Below are 18,439 nucleotides of genomic sequence, written 5' to 3'. Positions count from 1 at the left end.
TCTTCATTCCGAGTGCATTATTTACAGCTATGTTAAAACCTGTAACACTTTAAGATCATTAATAAGACGACCTCGTGTTATGACAGACTGTATAATGCTATACAGATCATAAGCATGTTATTAACAAACCATGAAGTCAAATTGAGTGAAGTAAAACAGTTCTGACCTAGTATAAACCAACAAAAACACCGAATGAAGGAACAAAATGCAGCAAAAATATACTAGTGAAGTTTGAAGTTTATTATATTCATTTATTATGGTTTTACAGGTCAGTCATTTCAGTAGAAAGTATAAATAATGTAATTTTAGTATTATAAGGTTAAAAATGTGACAGAAATTAGTAGAATTGAGTTTGCTAGTTTCTTGTCATTCACTTATAGTGCCAAAACAGTGTATTAAATATATAGCTAGCATACGTGTGTCTTCTAAAACAAGTGTTGATGAAGATTAAGTTTAATGTTTAATTAATACATTTTAAACATACTCTTCATTCAGAGTTCATCATTTACAGCTATGTTAAAACCTGTAACATATTATCATGAATAAGACGAACTCATATTATGACATTAGACTGCATAATGCTATACAGAAGCATGTTATTAACACACCATAAAGTCAAATGGAGTGAAGTAAAACAGTGCGGACTTAGTATTAACCAACAAAGACACCGAATGAAGGAACAAAATGTAACAAAAATATACTAATGAACATGTTTGCAGTTTATTATATTCATTTATTATGGGTTTTACAGCACTATCATTTTAGTAGAAAGTATAGATAATATAATTGTAGTGTTATCAGTTTAGACATGTTAGAAATATAAAAGAAATTAGCAGAATTAGGTTAGCTAGGTTTGCGTCAATCACTTCTAGTGCCAAAACATTGTCGTTATGATGTAGCTAGCATATGTGCGTCTTTTAAAATAAGTGTTGATGTTTGTTATTTAATTAATACATTTTAAACGTACTCTTCATTCAGAGTTCATCATTTACAGCTATGTTAAAACCTGTAACATATTATCATGAATAAGACAAACTCATATTATGACATTAAACTGCATAATGCTATACAGAAGCATGTTATTAACACATCATAAAGTCAAATGGAGTGAAGTAAAACAGTGCGGACTTAGTATTAACCAACAAAGACACCGAACGAAGGAACGAAATGCAACAAAAATATACTATTGAACATGTTTGCAGAGTATTATATTCATTTATTATAGTTTTACAGCACATTCATTTTAGTAGAAAGTATAAATAATATAATTGTAGTGTTATCAGTTTAGAAATGTTAGAAATATGACTGAAATTAGCAGAATTGAGTTAGCTTGATTCACTTCTAGTGCCAAAACATTGTCATTATGATGTAGCTAGCATATGTGTTGTTATTTAATGAAAACATTTTAAACGTACTCTTCATTCCGAGTTCATCATTTACAGCTATGTTAAAACCTGTAACACTTTTTATTGTCATGAATAAGACAAACTCATATGATGACATTAGACTGTATAATGCTAAACAGATCATAAGCAAGTCATTAACACATCATAAAAAGAAGTAAAACTGTGCTGACCTAGTATAAACCAACAAAGACATTAAATGATGGAACAAAATACAGCAAAAAACATGTTTGCAGTTTATTATATTTATTTATTATGGTTTTACAGCGTAGTCATTTTTGTAGGAAGAGTAAATAATATAATTTAGTATTATCAGATTATTCAGAGATACATTTTAATTTGATTGATTGATCAAATGTATTTACTTATATGTAAAGCCAATTATTTAAGAGCATTTTGTTAGCATTATGCACCAAAAATGACTTTGAAGTTGCAGCCAGGAACATTGTGTTTCGTTGTCTGTTGTGAACTTACCCACAGTGTTTAAAGACGGTTGAATCTCTGTGGAATCTGATATATGAGAGTTTAAAGAGGAACAGCGTTTATTGGTTTTATCAAACGAAGCGTAACATGATAATATATTACCATCATTACCTCTTGTGACCGTCTCATCCACTTCTGCTCTTTAAATCATTTCAGGGATCACGAATTGCTCTGCTCATTTCCAGTGAACTTGGTTAACTAAGAGAAAGCAGCGAGCATGTTTAAATAGAGCTCATCGCAATGTGTCGCCCACTGGGCAGTTTGACACACACACACTTATAGCACTAGACTTTGGCACACGCTGCGCCAGCTGCGGTTTGTGCCAGCTGGAAACACATGTTTGTGCCGCATGCATAATTTATGGCCTGCACTATTAACAAAAATGCTGTTTTATAACGTATACATCACGAAATTCCCTTTTAGAAATCTTTAAGTTACAAGGCGCCACCCTTGTCGTTGTAATTAACATCTTTTGTAAAGCCTCACATCAATATTATAGTGATATCCAGCATTGGCGCAGAGCCCGGGCTATTATCAAGCAGGATGTGTAATTGCCATGTCTTTGTAGTTTGACATCCTCGCTGAGGAAAAATGCCTAAACGTGTTTTATGCTCACGTTTGAAATCAATGTATGAGGCACACAGATGCTTTTAGGCTCTTGAAGTACTAGTGGGATTAAATGCATGAGTCTAATACAGATGTGTTTGTCATGGGACGGGCCAGCAGACTAATTTGGCATTGCAATATATTTAGCACGTTTTAGTTTTTGACTCATCAGTGTTACAACTTGTTTTGATTCGTCCCACAGAGGAAACCTAAAGCGTTCAGTTCATTTTGGCGTTGAATACAATTTTTGATGTAAATTAATGGCACTTTCTAGCAGCATTAAACAGTGTGTTAAAGAAATAGTTCACCTAAAACTGAAGTTTTATCTCACTTTATGCTTGTTCAAAACTTGTCGAACATCAAAGAAGATATTTAAAAAAAAAAGCCGGAAACCATTTACTTTGATATATATTTTTTTTCCTACTATGGATGTCAATGGCTTTCATACTTCTTTCAAGTATGTCCTTTTGTGTATTTGAGGGAGAGTAAATAGTAAGTAAACGACCCGGGCTCATTGTGGAAACGTAGCCCCGCGGACGTTTCTGCGGACCGCGATTTACGTCCCGGGAGGTACGTATTCGAGCGGTTTTTGTTTTCGTGGATCATCGAGAGGCCGCTGTGCGCGCTTTTTTGCGTCTCGGGTGCCTCTCGGGAGCGCAGGCCGTTCGTGCCCGCGCCGTGTTCGCGCCCGCTCCGTGTTCGTGCGAAAAGTTGCCGGATTGGCCGACTCGGCCGCCCTCCTCTTCCTCCTCCTCCTCCTCCTCCTTCCCTAAAACCGAGCGACGGTTCGCAAAATCTGTCCAGAAAAAAAAAAAAGCAAAAGCCCTCGTCTTCGATTTCGACCGCGTTTTCGGATCCCACCGCGTTCTCGCCCTTATTTTTCGGATTCCGTTTTTCGTCTTACCTAATTTCCGGAACCGCTGTTCCCCGGACTCGATCCCGGTCGTCGTCCCCGCAGCCGGCTCCTCCTCTTCCGGGGCCTCCGCTCCACCGACGCAATGCTGTGAGCTAAGCGGACAAACTGGTTGCATCGGGAAAGCCCTCCACTCGGAGGCGAGCCGTTGGCCGGCGAGCGCAAAGAGGAGGGACGGAGCGGCGCCACACCGCCTGAAAGCGTTCGCTCAAAGAAAAACTAAACGCGCCCTCACGTACCTCTGGCCTTACGTACAATACCGTCAGCGGGGCTACGTTTCCAGAATGAGCTTGGGTTGTAAGCAAATGTTAATTTTTGGGAGAATTATTCCTTTTAAATGCCTAAATGCTACTTCAGTGACACGTCTGTGCAAGCTGAGTGTAAATATAGCAATGCGAACATTGTTGTAATTTGTACTAAAATTGACTTAACCCAAATTTACACAAAATATGGAAAATATGCAAATTTTTACAATGTAGGGTGCGTTTTGCTGTGTATGTTGTAAACATATTCGATTACAAATCTGAATTCTCCCTTTAAAATGCCTAAATGTTACATTACCTCTGATTTACATGGGGTGTCAGCTTCAACGATTCCCATTCACTATGAATGGGTGACATCAAGCGATGCCGAACTGAATTGTGGATTCGTTGGCGCTGATTCAGCTGCGTTGCTTAACTTTTTTCTTAACTTTTCAAGCATCAGTGGAAGCATCAGCAAATCAGATTGCTTTATGCAAATACCCCAGCTCAGACAGTGGCCGAATGTGGACAAATTTCATTGGCTGACACTGCTATGACAATCGCGTCAGCCCAAACTTCAGACACGACCTCTGTCAATCATTGACGCTAAAGCCCCATGTGTATCGGGCGTTAGAGCCACTTTTGTGGAAGCTTGGTGTAAATATTGCAATGCGTACTTTGTTGTAATTTGTACTAAAATTGATTTAACCCAAATTTACACAAAGAATGGAAAATATGCAAATTTTTACAATGTAGGGTGCGTTTTGCTGTAAACGTATTCGATTACAAATCATAGCCTGAATGCTAAATTAGAGCCACTTTTGTGCAAGCTTAGTGAAAATGTTGCAATGTGAACGTTGTTGTAATTTGTACTAAGATTGACTTAACCCAAATTTACTCATTAAATGTAGGCCAGAAATATTTCTGGATTTATTCTACCTACTTGATAAGCTGAATATGTCACACAAGGTTAAATATTGCTATGATTGTAAACCTTTTTCCTGTTCATCCATTTAAATTAGCTTTGACACAATCTACGTTGTATAAAACACTATAGAACTAAAGATGTCTTCACTTGAAGTGGTACTTAAATGTCTTTGCACTGTGTTTAATACAGGCCAGTACTACATAAAATACGTTTAATTATGTTGCTCGTTTCAGATGTCAGAAACACTAGAGGGCGCTGTCTACATTTTTGTGAATTGGAAATATGTCACTTAAACTGTAATAAATATCTGTTAATTAACAATTTCTGTATTTTGTGATTCACAAGTGATTTCCCTTAATTTATGTATTACGGGTCGCATTTTGATGTTGAAAATTCAACTACAGTTTAACAAAGTGACTTTTATTGACATTTTAGTAGTTTAATGTATTAAGAGATAATAAATAAAAAAAATAAGTGTGTAAAATAACAGAAAATGTGCTTTCAGTTTATTACAAGGTTTTTGTAGCGTAATATACAACACCAACCCAGACAATATATCACTTTAAATTATTAAAAAAATGCTCATAAAAGTCCCTTTTTCAAACTTGTCAAGGTTAAAAGTTTCACTAAGAAAGATCAAGGTCCCATAATACAATTCAAATGTATAAATAAATGGGGAAAAATTTAAAAACATGAATCATAAAATAGGGAAAACTGCTAATTTACAGATTTTTTTTTTACAATGTACGGTGTGTTTACAATGAGTGTTTTGCAGTGTATGTTGTAAGCAAATTCGATTACAAATCATAGACACTGTTAAGTTGCTTTGTGGTGTTTATTTCTTGAGCTGCACAAAAATAAACCTTTATTTGTCAATAATATGTCCAATTAAACATAATTAGTGTGAAAATGAGCAAAAGTCCTTTCCGTCATACTGCCCCCTAGTGTTTGTTTTACCTAGAAACAGCAGTCAAACGTATGTTGTTGTACGTTTTTTGGGGATTTCACAACAAAAGTAAGCTAAAGCATGTATTTCAAATGAGCTTGAGCTTGTCTTTACGCTAAATTTATTCAGGCATAGACTAGCCCTATCCAAGATGATGTGAAAGTAACTATATATTTTACGTTTTGAGGGCAGAGGTGGGTCAGAGAAGCCAAAAATTGACTCTGCTTTATTTGTGGCACATTTTTTTTGAGCAGACACAGACCAGCTTTGACTGTGTAAATGTATACAGCTTACAGATTCAAACCCATACACATTACCGCCGCAGATCCTCTAAACACTTACGATAAACTGCCAAAGAGAATTTAATTCGTATTGGATAATTCTCCAATTCTTCAGACCAATCCGTCAGTATCAGTGCCAAAATGGGCCATAAAGTTTCCATATGAACGAGACTTATGTGCATGTGTTTGCATAGCTGTCTGTGCATTTCTCACATGCTTGCATAATTTTGTTTTGATTGAGTTCATCTGACCGGTATCCGGATTCTGTGTGTCTCTGCTGTCCAAACAAAATCCAGTTCTGCCCGGAAGCCCGAAAGGTCTTGCTGGGTTTGTTATCTGTAATTACCCATGCTCCTTTTCTTGACCCATACTAAAGCAACAGCACCAATTCAGAGTTTTGAAGTGGGAGTTTGGTTGGCAGCTCTGACTTTTGGGCACGCTTGTCTGAAATTATGAAGCAAGCGTCTGGGTAAGATCCAAACCCTCCACGGCTGGATGAAGGAATCAATGATTTAATTAAAGATTTATTATTTGTGTTGGTGGACCATTTCACCGGACACAAACCAAATGTACTGTATACTTGTCCGTACTTCATGTACAGTCATTTACCTGAGCTGGTAGCCATGTCCGTGTTGACCTCGGAAAGGTTTGGGAGATGCTGGCACAAAAAGTGCTCTGACCTCAGATCAGCCAGGATTTACTTGGTGTCCCCGTGGGTTCTGCTGACTCTGCCAGATCAGTACAGTGATGCATTGAGTTCTGTGACTGAACATTGAAGGTATATTGTGGTAATGTTATTACACACTTGATATATTCTGTATGAATTAATAAGCAGAACCTTTGTGTTATATTACCAAACTCAGGGTCAAGGTATTGAAATGAATCATTGATTATTTTAAAGACTTTTACATGCTCTTAATCATTCCGAAAATCATGTGGAAAAATATATGATCATGTCAACATGTTTTTATTCTAATCATAACTTTTTAATATATGTTAATCATGTTTAACTTATTCTTTAAAATTTGTACAAGCTGTTTTAAATCAGTTTAATATAATTTAGGTTATATGACTCATAAGGTTTGTTTGATTCAACTTAAAAATGTTAAGCAACCATGTATTTTTACAACCCAGGCTTATTCTGAAAACATACCTCCATATACATTTCTGGAGACCATGAAATACGTTTTAGGACAGTGGTCACCAAACTTGTTCCTGAAGGGCCGGTGTCCTGCAGATTTTAGCTCCAACCCTAATCAAACACACCTGAACAAGATAAGCAAGGTCTTACTAGGTATACTTGAAACATCCAGGCAGATGTGTTGAAGCAAGTTGGAGCTAAACCCTGCAGGGACACCGGCCCTCCAGGACCGAGATTGGTGACCCCTGTTTTAGGGGGTACTTTTTTTTTTGTGCAGTTTTTGTTTTCGCGAATCGATGAGAGGGTCGCTGTGTATGCTTTTTGGAACCCAGGCTCATTCTGGAAACGCAGACCCACGGACGTTTCTGGAGACCGCAAAATATATCCGGGGAGGTATGTATTTGTGCAGTTTTTGTTTTCACTAATTCGCGAGAGGCCGCTGTGTGCGCCCACGTTGTTCTCGCACGAAAAGCCACCGTAGGCCGCTGTCGAGCGACCGTCTGTCCGACTGACTGAATGACTGAACGCTTGGTCGACCCAGCCACCCTCCTCCTTCTTCCCTAAACCCAAGCAACAATTTACAAAAGCCGTCCAGAAAAAGAAAAGCCCTTGTCCGATTTTGACCGCGTTTTTGGATTTCATCGCATTCTCGCCCCTTTACAAACTCGTTCGCTTTATTTTTTGGATTATGATTTTTGTCTTGCCTGATTTCTGGAACCGCTCTTCCCCGGACTCGAACGCGGTCGTCGCCGCAACCGGCTCCTCCTCCTCCAGGCCTCCGCTCCACCAACGTAACACGACGAGCTAACCGGACAAACTGGTTGCAGCGGGAAAGCCCTCAAAAGCCATCAGCCGGCGAGCGTGAAGCAGTGGCGTAACGCCGCCCCATAGCGTTCGCTTGATAAAACGAAATGCAGCCATACGTACCTCCGGCCACATAAAATTTCGGTCTCCAGAAACGTCCGCGGGGCTACGTTTTCAAAATGAGCTTGGGTTGGCTTTTTGAGATCTCAAATTTCTCTCGCGAGTGCTATTCGCTCCTGCTGTTCTCACGTAAGCCCACCAGAGGCCGCTGTTGCCTGAATGACTGAATGACTGACTGACCCACCCTCCTCCTTCCCTAAACCCAACCAATTTCATTGACTGACCCGCCCTCCCACTTCCCTAAATCCAACAAACAATTTTAAAAGCTATCTAGAAAAAGAAAAGCTCTTGCCTGATTTTTACCAAGTTTTTAGATTTTACCACATTTTCACCCTGTTATTTACTTGTTTATTTATTTTTTGGATTCTGTTTTTGTTCTACGCGCTTTCTGGAACCGTTCTTCACCGGACTCGAACCCCGTCGTTGTGGTCAACTCCTCTTTGCATCTCAGGTCCGCCAACATACATGGCGAGCTAAAGGGACAAACTGGTTAAAGCGGAAAAGCAGTCCATACGGAGGTAAGCGGTCAGCTGGTAAGCGTAAAAGGGAATGCATACCGCCCTGTAGCTTTCATTTTAAAAATGGAATGCAGCTATATGTACCTCTGGCTACATGAATCGCGGTCTCCAGAAACGTATAGGGCTACGCTTTTAGAATGAGCCAATGTTGTATTTTTTACACTCCTAACATGAGAGGTTTATTTAATTAAGATTATGATTCTAAACTAAATTAAACATTTTCACTCAACAGTTAGTTTGTCCATATTTGAATTTGAGTCATAGGGTGGTTGATCTGAGAACAGCCTTGAGCGATGTAGTTTGGTTTATGAACAAATCTTTTGTGGTTGAATGAGTCAGTGGATTGTTGGTTCAAGAATCTTTCAGATTGATTCAGTCTGGTTTATGAAAAAAACATATCTCAACTCTGAGAGATTCAGTCTGATTTGTGAAGAATTAGTTGTTAGTTCAGCGAGTCAGTGGGTTGCTGGCATAAAAGTGTAAATGAATCATTCTTTGGTAAGTCAGTAAATTCTGATTGATTCATTGTCATTTATGAACTAGTCATTTTTGATTCAGTAATCAGTTAACTGTTCAAGAACCACTTTAAGTGCACTTTTTAGTGCCATTTTTGAACAAATCATTTTTGGTTCAGTTAGTACTAGGAATGGGACGATAACTGTGTTCAAGGTATACAGTTTGGAAAAGTCAAGGTTTTAAAACTCACAATTTTCTGCTATACCGTTCCTAAGGGATTTTTTATTTACATTTTTTTAGCTTTTTAGGACAGCAGTGCTTAACTGTAAAAAAAAAAGTCTGTATTTTGAAACTACATTAATTATTTTTCTGCATTTTAAAACTAATAAAGACAGCAGAAGTCAATAATTCATTTTACTTATTTAGTCTGACACGTTTACTGCTCCAAAATATTTTAAAATTTTCTCAAATTAAAATATATTGTGTTCAAAGGGGAAAAGGTTGTTGTTTTTACCCAGACATTTAAAAAGAATATATTTGTGTGCAGTAATCTCAATACTGTGAAACCGTAATATTTATATCCAAGGTTATCATACCATCAGAATCTTATTCCGGCCCATGCCTAGTAAGTACATGGAGTGTTGACTTGAAATCGGCTGTAATTCTGAGCTATTAACTCTGGTTTGTGAACATAACAATAGATATTAGTTAAGTCATTTAAACACTTGACCAATTGATTCAATTTTATGTACAAAGCATTTAGTCTGGTTTTGCGATCAACTTCATCAAATGAATGAAAGGTTTGACTCAGAACAACGGTTCTTTCATGTCCCAAACATGCAAATATGGCATGTATGTTATTCGCTGGCAGTCAAACCCATGATCTTGACATCACTCACACCCTATTGAGCTCCAGGAATGCTAGTTTTTACACTAGCTGTGGCCACAAAGACCAACACAAAGGGAAAGTTTAGCTATTCATGATGTGATGATACAGCACTTGTTTGCCGGGGCCACATTTGGGTCTTTCAGGGTGTCATTAGAGGGCACAGACGAACATGTGACAGGAAGTACCCCTTCTTATGATGCCAGGCCACATGACCCTGGCCATGGGCATCCATTAATTATCACCGGGCAGCATGGGTAATGTGACATTCCTGTAGCCGGAGCCTAATTACGGGTTTAGAGAACAAGACGCAGCCAGTGGAGTTGGGTGACCTAGCCATCTAAAGGCTTGTGACCTCCTTATTCTAGACTTTTTGGCATCCTTGAAAGAGTTAACTGATACTCGCAGCAAATTTAATACGCAAAGTGTCCCGAACGCCTCTTTAATGCTGGCATATGGGTGCATTTAACATTCCTGCTCTTACAGGACTGAGAAGGTGGAATTCCCCCCTCAGGAACAGAGATTGTTTCAACCTCCCATCAAAATAATGTTTGGCTAGTATTAAATTTGCTGTTGAAATGAACACATCTACTTGCAGGTTTATCCTTTTACTTCTACACTACCTGACCATAGTCTTGTCGCCTATCCAAGTTTTAGGAACAACAAATAATAGCTTGACTTCTAGTTGATCATTTGGTATCAGAAGTGGCTTATATGAAAGGCAAAGGCCTCTAGATGACGCTTATTCTACCAAAGTAAAATATGATCGTGCCTTGATTTTTAAATATTTCATTAGGACTGTAAGGTCTGACTTTGCTTAGGCCCCATTTACACTAGTGCCTTTCAGTTTTAAAACAGCGTTTTAGATAAAAAATGATCCGCGTCCACACTAGCGTTTTACCTAGCGTCTCTGAACATATCTCCGTCCACACTACGCCACCAAAAACGTATATCACGTGACCATTCGCGCACTCTAGGCATGCGCGTTCTACTATAAACAGAAAGCATGCGTCTTGCTCGGCATTTGGTTATTGTTAGTCAACAAACACCGGTTGGACATTAAAGGTGATGGCAAAGAAAGCAAGAGAGGTATTTTTGTGGACAGACGACGAGGTCGAGTTGTTACTAAACGTAACAAATGAATAACTGCACAATGGTGCCTAAAACAGACAATAGTGCAAACAACGCTCCCATTTCTGTGCCCATGTTGTTGTTTACAGTACTGTCTTCCGGTAGATTTAAAGCCATGTGTTATAGTCATGTGATAGGGGCTTGACGAATAAGGGAAGGATACGCAATGACACAAAAGCCCCAATCAGGTAGCAAATCTCGGCAGCCTCCGTTTTCAGATGTCTCCGTTTTTCCTCATCCACACTGAAACGGAGCAGCAGCATTTCAGAATGAAAACGGCCTCTCCAGCGTTTCTAAAATGCTCCATTTCGGTGCTCGAAAACTCCAGCGTAGTGTGGACGGATGGCGTAACCGTAGCAAAACTTATGCGTTTTAAAACGAAAACGCATTAGTGTAAACGGGGCCTTAGACAAAAGTCTTGTCACTTAACAGAAATAATGTCCAGTATAAAGAGTGGGCCATTTATATGGATACACCTTAATAAAACGGGAATGGTTTGTGATATTAACGTCCTGTCTGTGGCACATTAGTATATGTGAGGGGGCAAACTTTTCAAAATGGGTGGTGACCATGGTGGCCATTTTGAAGTCGGCCATCTTGGATTCAACTTTTGTTTTTTTATTAGGAAAAGGGTCATTTGACACATCAAACTAATTGGGAATTTCACAAGAAAAACAATGGGGTGCTTGGTTTTAACGTAACTTTATTCTTTCATGAGTTATTTACAAGTTTCTCTCCACTTATAAAATGTGTTCAATGTGCTGCCCATTGTGTTGGATTGTCAATGCAACCCTCTTCTCCCACTCTTCACACATTGATAGCAACACAAAATGCCAGCACAGGCATCCAGTATCCATAGTTTCATGTGCTGCACATTAGGCTTGGGCGGTATCCAAATTTTGATACTGTCAAACCTCCTCCCTATTTTACCCCGGTATTACCGTGCATAATAAAAAAAAACTATGAGGAAAGGCTCAGACAGCGTCACCAAAGTGTTGGCTTGTGCCTAAACCATTCAGAAACTGAATACCGTATATGCGACCTTAGGTTCGCGGTCACCTGTTTGTTTTGTTCGTATTAGAGATTTGTACAGGCCTCTCTGCCTCTTTCACACACACACGGATGCACGCGCGCTCGGGAGCTATATTGCTAGACAGCTCGCCCGCTCACTTTCAAACTACACCAGAGTTACCGACTGCTCCAGCGATTTATTCGGAAATTCATTCCCGCACCGCAAGATATCTGGTCGGCTCCCGCGGTACAGCAGCGGGAATGCAGACCTCTAGTTCGTATTTACCACGTCTCCCTTCTCGTTTGGTCGAAACCGGAAATACTGCCAACCATACATACTAGAGAAGCGCGGATGGCGGTTACAGCCTACAGCCGCGGAATCCGCGGATAAACCGCGGATCGGGCGGATGACGTGACGAAAAATAATATTTTAATTAAATCCGGGCGGGTGGTGGGCGGTTGTACTGTTTTGTACACATAGCTGGCGCACCAACGAAAAAGCCTAGGACTGACTTCACAGAATGAGAGGAGGAATCGGATACACTAATTCTGGATGAAGTACAGAAGTCTTCATTTACAAACTTCCGTATAGACGGATCAGCAGAGAAAAATCTACTTTCCTTTTGGGAGAAACAAGGCAGTCATTCCCACGTCTACAGCACCTTGCCAAGAGAATTCTATGCATTCCAGCAACAAGTGCTGCGAGCGAGCGCTCCTTCAGTGCAGCAGGGCGCATTAGAGGCCAGGCGCTCTCGTCTGAATGTTGAAATGATGTGTCAAAATGCGTTTTCTAGGCTACAATAATAATAAAAAAAAATATTGTACAGTAATGTGCGTTTAATTTAGGCTATTTATTTATTTTTGTCCCTGTGCGCCAATTGGAGACGGAGTTCACTGCTGATATTCTGAGAGCTTTATAGGGTGCTTCTCATTTCTTATTTGTGTATCCTCGTTTCCTTTCCTTGCTTTCTTTCCTCGTCTTTCCACCCCTATAGGATGCGAGGGAAGGACGCAAGGAAAAGACTCAAGGACCGACCGAGGAATCGAATCAAGTGAAAAGACACGTCCTCGTATTGTTTAGCGTCACTTCAAAGCGTCAATTAATGCTGGATTTGACTTGCACGTTTGGATTAACTGCATGTCATTAAAGTCATTCTCTTTTTTTCTAATAATCAATAAAGAAACATTCATTTAATAATAAAAAGGAATAAGCCATTCAAATAAAGAGCTCAGTCAGCAAATGACGGGCGGGTGCGGTTTTAAAATTTGGTCAAAAATGTTAGTGCGGATGGATGGCGGACGGATGATGAGTTTTGTGATGCGGTTGCGGATGAAATAATAGCCCATCCGCGCATCTCTAATACATACTCGCCACCTCCCTCTCCCTTTCCCTCTCTCTCTCTGCTCCACACTGTTCCGCGATGACAATCACGCATATGCATTTGTAGGTATTAAATAAATAATATTTAATATCACAGTCTCCAATTTAAGTGGATTGTTTTTTTATGATGGTATAACGGTATTGAAACTGACACCGTTGCTATTTTTAGATCCCGCGGTATACCGTATTACTGTATTATCGCCCAAGCCTACTGCACATATTGTATCTTCTGATTTAAACCTTTTGGAGACTATTTATCTAGAATAAAAAACCAAAAGGTTTCACTTTGTAACAACAATTTGTTAAAATCTCCCTCCCGACATGGACACTCTACAACTTCAGTCCCTATGTATTGTAGAGTGGAGACAGAATGTCTCATAAATGAGAAATGCTGCGCAACAGGACTTTTAGAATCATGATGTCGAATAGCGCATCGATGTTTAGAAATGAAGTTCATTTAGTTCATTTCCAGAACATAATTATATTTTATATTCGTAATTATAAATTATATACATTTTTTTCCATGTCTGTCTTTGAAAAATTGTCAAAGTGCGCAGTCAAGTGTCGACAAGCATTTATGGTAAACTAAAATATTCTTTAATGTTGTTTCTAGTGAAATCCGTCAAGTAGTCAAATTCAGAAATATACTTTAAAACGCATGATTATTTAAGCACGACATATCATGCTTATTACACTTACATGATTAGAAACATGCATGTAAGTATACTATTTTAAAGTATTTTAGTAATATTATATCATCTGGAAGTACAGTATATATCATTTGAAGATGCTGTCAAGATTTGAAATTCCTTAAATGTGCATGTTAACTATAATTAGTTAAATATTTCCCCCACAAGATGATGGCTTCAATGTATACGATTTGTGTGAAACTGCAAAATGCATAGCCAAACTCACACTCTTGTGGGCTGCAACAAAATGTGCATCAAGCTGTGAGAATCTCAACATGAAATCACTTCACATATGGATTTCATTAATATTTATTTGCTAGAAATGATCTCAGCGTTGCTATAGGGTGATGACTTAAATTCCTGCTTTTATTAGTGGTGTTTGGCATGGCAAGGATCCTTCTTCCTTGTTTTGTTCTACTCTTGAATCGCTTAAATGGCTTCCTCTCTTTTGCCAGTGAAATGTTCTTTGTGATATTCAGCAAGCAGACATCGAATCTGAAGCTAGTGAAGTCAATCTGTCAATCAAACGGGTGAAATTCAACACCCTTGACGTTCTTTGCTCTCTGTGTCAGGTTACATGTTTACCACAGCTTGTGTTTACTGTAGCAAACACAGAATAGAAAACTGCAAACATCCATGCTATCTAACATTACATTTTTCTGACATTATTATATGATATTAGCATCATACTTGTAGTTTAATTGTATTATTATTAAAGGAAGTTGCATTGGTTTATAGCATGTCTAATAGTCATTCAAATATTTGAGTCATTCAAATATTTAAATTATAAAAAAATGCATTTTTCCTGATGGCAAACAAGAGAATATTAAATACTAAATAATACACTCTTTTGTCTATATGCACCACAGTTCTATCTGATTACAAGATACGTTTCTATCTGTATTAGAACTTAATGATGATGACCAACAAAAGGAAGAAAGTGAAAAATGTTTTTATTAATGCCAACTAGTGGTCAAATGATATATCGTCACAGTCGTAATATTGGCAGATATTTTTTTTCAAATAGCTGTATGACTGATAAATTTTTCCTGTTTGCCTAATGCTGGAATTATTGGCATTAGGCCAATAATGCCTATATATATATATATATATATATATATATATATATATATATATATATATATATATATATATATATATATATATATAAATTTATATAAATATAATAATTATATATATATATATATATATATATATATATATATATATATATATATATATATATATATATATATATATATATATATATATTATACCAATGCAGGTATTTGAAAAATATCGGCCAATATGTTGGCTGTGCTGATATATCGGTTGAAAATTAATAGCCAATAAATTGGCTGTGGTGACATATCGGTTGAAAAATTTCAGTCGATATATCCGCTGTGGCAATATATCGGTTAAAAAATAGAGGCTGATATGTTAGCTGTAGTGATATATTGATTGACAGATATTGGCAGATATATTGGCTGTGGCGATATATCGGTTAAAAATATTGGCAGATATATTGGCTGTGGCGATATATCGGTTAAAAATATTGGCAGATATATTGGCTGTGGCGATATATCGGTTAAAAATATTGGCAGATATATTGGCTTTGATGAAATATCGGTTAAAAAAATATTGGCCGATATATTGGCTGTGGTGATATATCGGTTAAATAATATTAGCAGATATATTGGCTGTAATGATATATCGGTTGAAAAATACTGCCATTTATATTAGGCTGTGGTTGTATATCTGCTGACAGATATTAGCTGATATATAGGCTGTGGTGATATATCGGTTAACAGATATTGGCAGATATATAGGCTGTGGTGATATATCGGTTGACAGATATTGGCAGATAAATAGGCTGTGTTGATATTTCAGTAAAAAAAAATTGCCGATATATAAGCTATGGTGATATATCGGTTAATAGATATTGGTAGATATATTGGCTGTGTTGATACATCAGTTGAAAAATACTGGGAGATATATAGGCTGTGGTAATATTGATATTATCACCACAGCCAATATATTGGCCAATATATTGGATATTTTTCAACAAATATATCACCGTGATATATTTGTTGAAAAATATCGACCAATATATTGGTTGTGATAATATATCAGTTTTAAAAAATGGCCAATATATTGGCTGTGGTGATATATTAGTTGACAAATATTGGCAGATATATAGGCTGTGGTGATATATCGGTTGACAGATATTGGCAGATAAATAGGCTGTTGATATTTCAGTTAAAAAATATTGGCCGATATATTAGCTATGGTGATATATCGGTTAATAGATATTGGTAGATATATTGGCTGTGGTGATACATCAGTTGAAAAATACTGGCAGATGTATAGGCTGTGGTGATATTGGTTTAAAAAAATATTGGCCGATAGACTGGCTGCGGTGATATATCGGTTGACAGATATGGCAGATATATAAACTGTGGCGATATATCAGTTGAAAAATATTGGCAGATATATAGGCTGTGGTGATATTGGTTAAAAAAATATTGACCGATATACTGGCTGTGGTGATATATCGGTTGACAGATATTGGCAGATATATTGGCTGTGGTTATAGATTGGTTGAAAAATATTGGCAGATAAATAGGCTGTGGTGATTTTTCAGTTGACAGATATTGGCAGATATGTTGGCTGTGGTGATAGTTGGTTGAAAAATATCGGCCAATATATTGGTTGTGGTGATATGTCAGTTGACGCTAGTTAGTGTTAATCAAAACTTTTTTCATAAGCATACAGTATATAATATTTGAACTATTATGAAATAGTAAGGAAGAAGGAAAATGAAAGAAAAACAGAAAAAAATTACACGTTTTGTTAGCGTTGTTGCAGTTTGAGGAAAGCTGTAATTTTTATTTTAACAATTAGTATTTTTAAATGGAAAATTTAATAAAATGCAATAGAATTATATTTTTGTTTGTGGATGCTCTGTCAAATTTAGTTCATAGATAGAATCTGTATTGGCAGGTCACACTTACCAAAACGTCAGGAATCGGAATCGACCTAGAAAATCGCAATCAGTGCATCTCTAGTCTAAACTGTTTGTGTTATGTTGAGTAACTCTCCCAACACTGAGTAAACAACAAACAAACCTAAATACAGACACAATCTAATACATATAACACAATCATGTATTTAATGGTGAAAACAGCAGCCGTGATGCTATCTATAGTGGTTATGAATTGTCAATAGAGCAGATAATGGGCATTTTGTAGTTATTTTGTCCAGAATGGTGGTTTGCAACTGTTATTTAGCTATGACATCAAGGGCCTTATTTTGAACAGCAGATGTTTCATCTCAGAGAATAATTGGTTTTTCTTAGCAGAAACCGCAGGAGAATGATGCACATGGCCCGTAATCATGTTTGTGTATCGGTGACCTCGTCTTTTAACAGCAAAAGCTTCAAAACAGGAACCTGAGACGCTTCCAAACAAGCAACAAAACACTTCATTTGACACTACAATTTCTTTAGCTCTGATTGAAAAACTGTTTGGAAATGTGAAGTCATTCCTCCTGGTTGGCAATAAACAGATCCACCATGCAATGACCTGGTATGTGCCAGATTAAAAAAGAAACTATTTTATAAATGTAAAAACTGCATGCAGTTGAAACTATTCAGATACCTGAAATCTTGTGCTGGGTTTTACCTTCACAAAAAATACTTGTTTGTTTATCTATCTGTGTATTTATCTGTCTTTCTGTACACTTATAAAATAATTGAAGCAATTTGGAAATATTCCATTTCTGTCTTTTTCATATTAAATAACCTATATCAAAGATAACAGATTTTTTAAATTAAAGTTGTAATTTAATATTTTTTATTTAAATAAAAAAGTAACATCTACACTCACTGGCCACTTTATTAGGTGCACCTGTCCAACTGCTTGTAAATGCAAATTTCTGATCAGCCATATGGCAGCAACTCAATGCATTTAGGCATGTTGACATGTTCAAGATGATCTGCTGCAGTGCAAACCGAGTATCAGAATGAGGAAGAAAGGTTCAGTGATTTAAGTGAAATGGTCTGAGTATTTCAGAAACTGCTGATCTACTGGGATTTTCACGCACAACCATCTCTAGGGTTTACAGAGAATGGTCCGAAAAAGGGAAAATATCCAGTGAGCGGCAGTTCTGTAGGCGCAAATGCGTTTTTAATGCCAGAGGTCAGAGGAGAATGGCCAGACTGCTTGGATGAGCTGATAGAAAGGCAACAGTAACTCAAAATAAACATTGCCTGGTCTGATGAGTCTTAATTTCGGCGGCCACATTTAGATGGTAGGGTCAGAAATTAGCATCAACAACATAAAAGCATGGATTAATCCTGCTTAGTATCAGCGGTTCAGGCTGGTGGTGGTAGTGTAATGGTCTTGGCTTACTTTAAGCCCATTAGTACACGGTGCTATCATGTCAATATGGACCAAAATATCTGAGGAATATTTCCAGTTCCTTGTTGAATCTATGCCA

At 37.5% G+C, this 18,439-nt stretch overlaps 1 protein-coding gene and 1 long non-coding RNA gene across 5 annotated transcripts in view; one reads left to right on the top strand and one right to left on the bottom strand.

The window, feature by feature from the left end:
• LOC141378793 (uncharacterized) overlaps nt 1-18,439 on the bottom strand; it is a 359,890-nt gene that overhangs the window by 137,509 nt on the left and 203,942 nt on the right. The gene's annotated exons all lie outside the window — the stretch shown is intronic.
• Nucleotides 1-18,439, top strand: part of relt (RELT TNF receptor) — a 65,662-nt gene that overhangs the window by 521 nt on the left and 46,702 nt on the right. Inside the window, exons 1-2 of one of the 4 annotated variants that reach the window (XM_073929007.1) lie at nt 7,221-7,336; nt 8,319-8,385. The exons of 2 other annotated variants lie outside the window; for them this stretch is intronic. The gene's annotated coding sequence lies outside the window, so the exon portion shown is untranslated. Of the gene's footprint in view, nt 1-7,220; nt 7,337-8,318; nt 8,386-18,439 lie in introns of those variants that run through there. One more of the 4 variants, XM_073929006.1, reaches the window with a different exon arrangement.

This window comes from Danio rerio, chromosome 18 (assembly GCF_049306965.1).
Source record: "Danio rerio strain Tuebingen ecotype United States chromosome 18, GRCz12tu, whole genome shotgun sequence".
Taxonomy (NCBI): domain Eukaryota; kingdom Metazoa; phylum Chordata; class Actinopteri; order Cypriniformes; family Danionidae; genus Danio; species Danio rerio.
The sequence above is the reverse complement of the archived record's forward strand: the minus strand, read 5'-3'. Positions and strand labels throughout refer to the sequence as shown.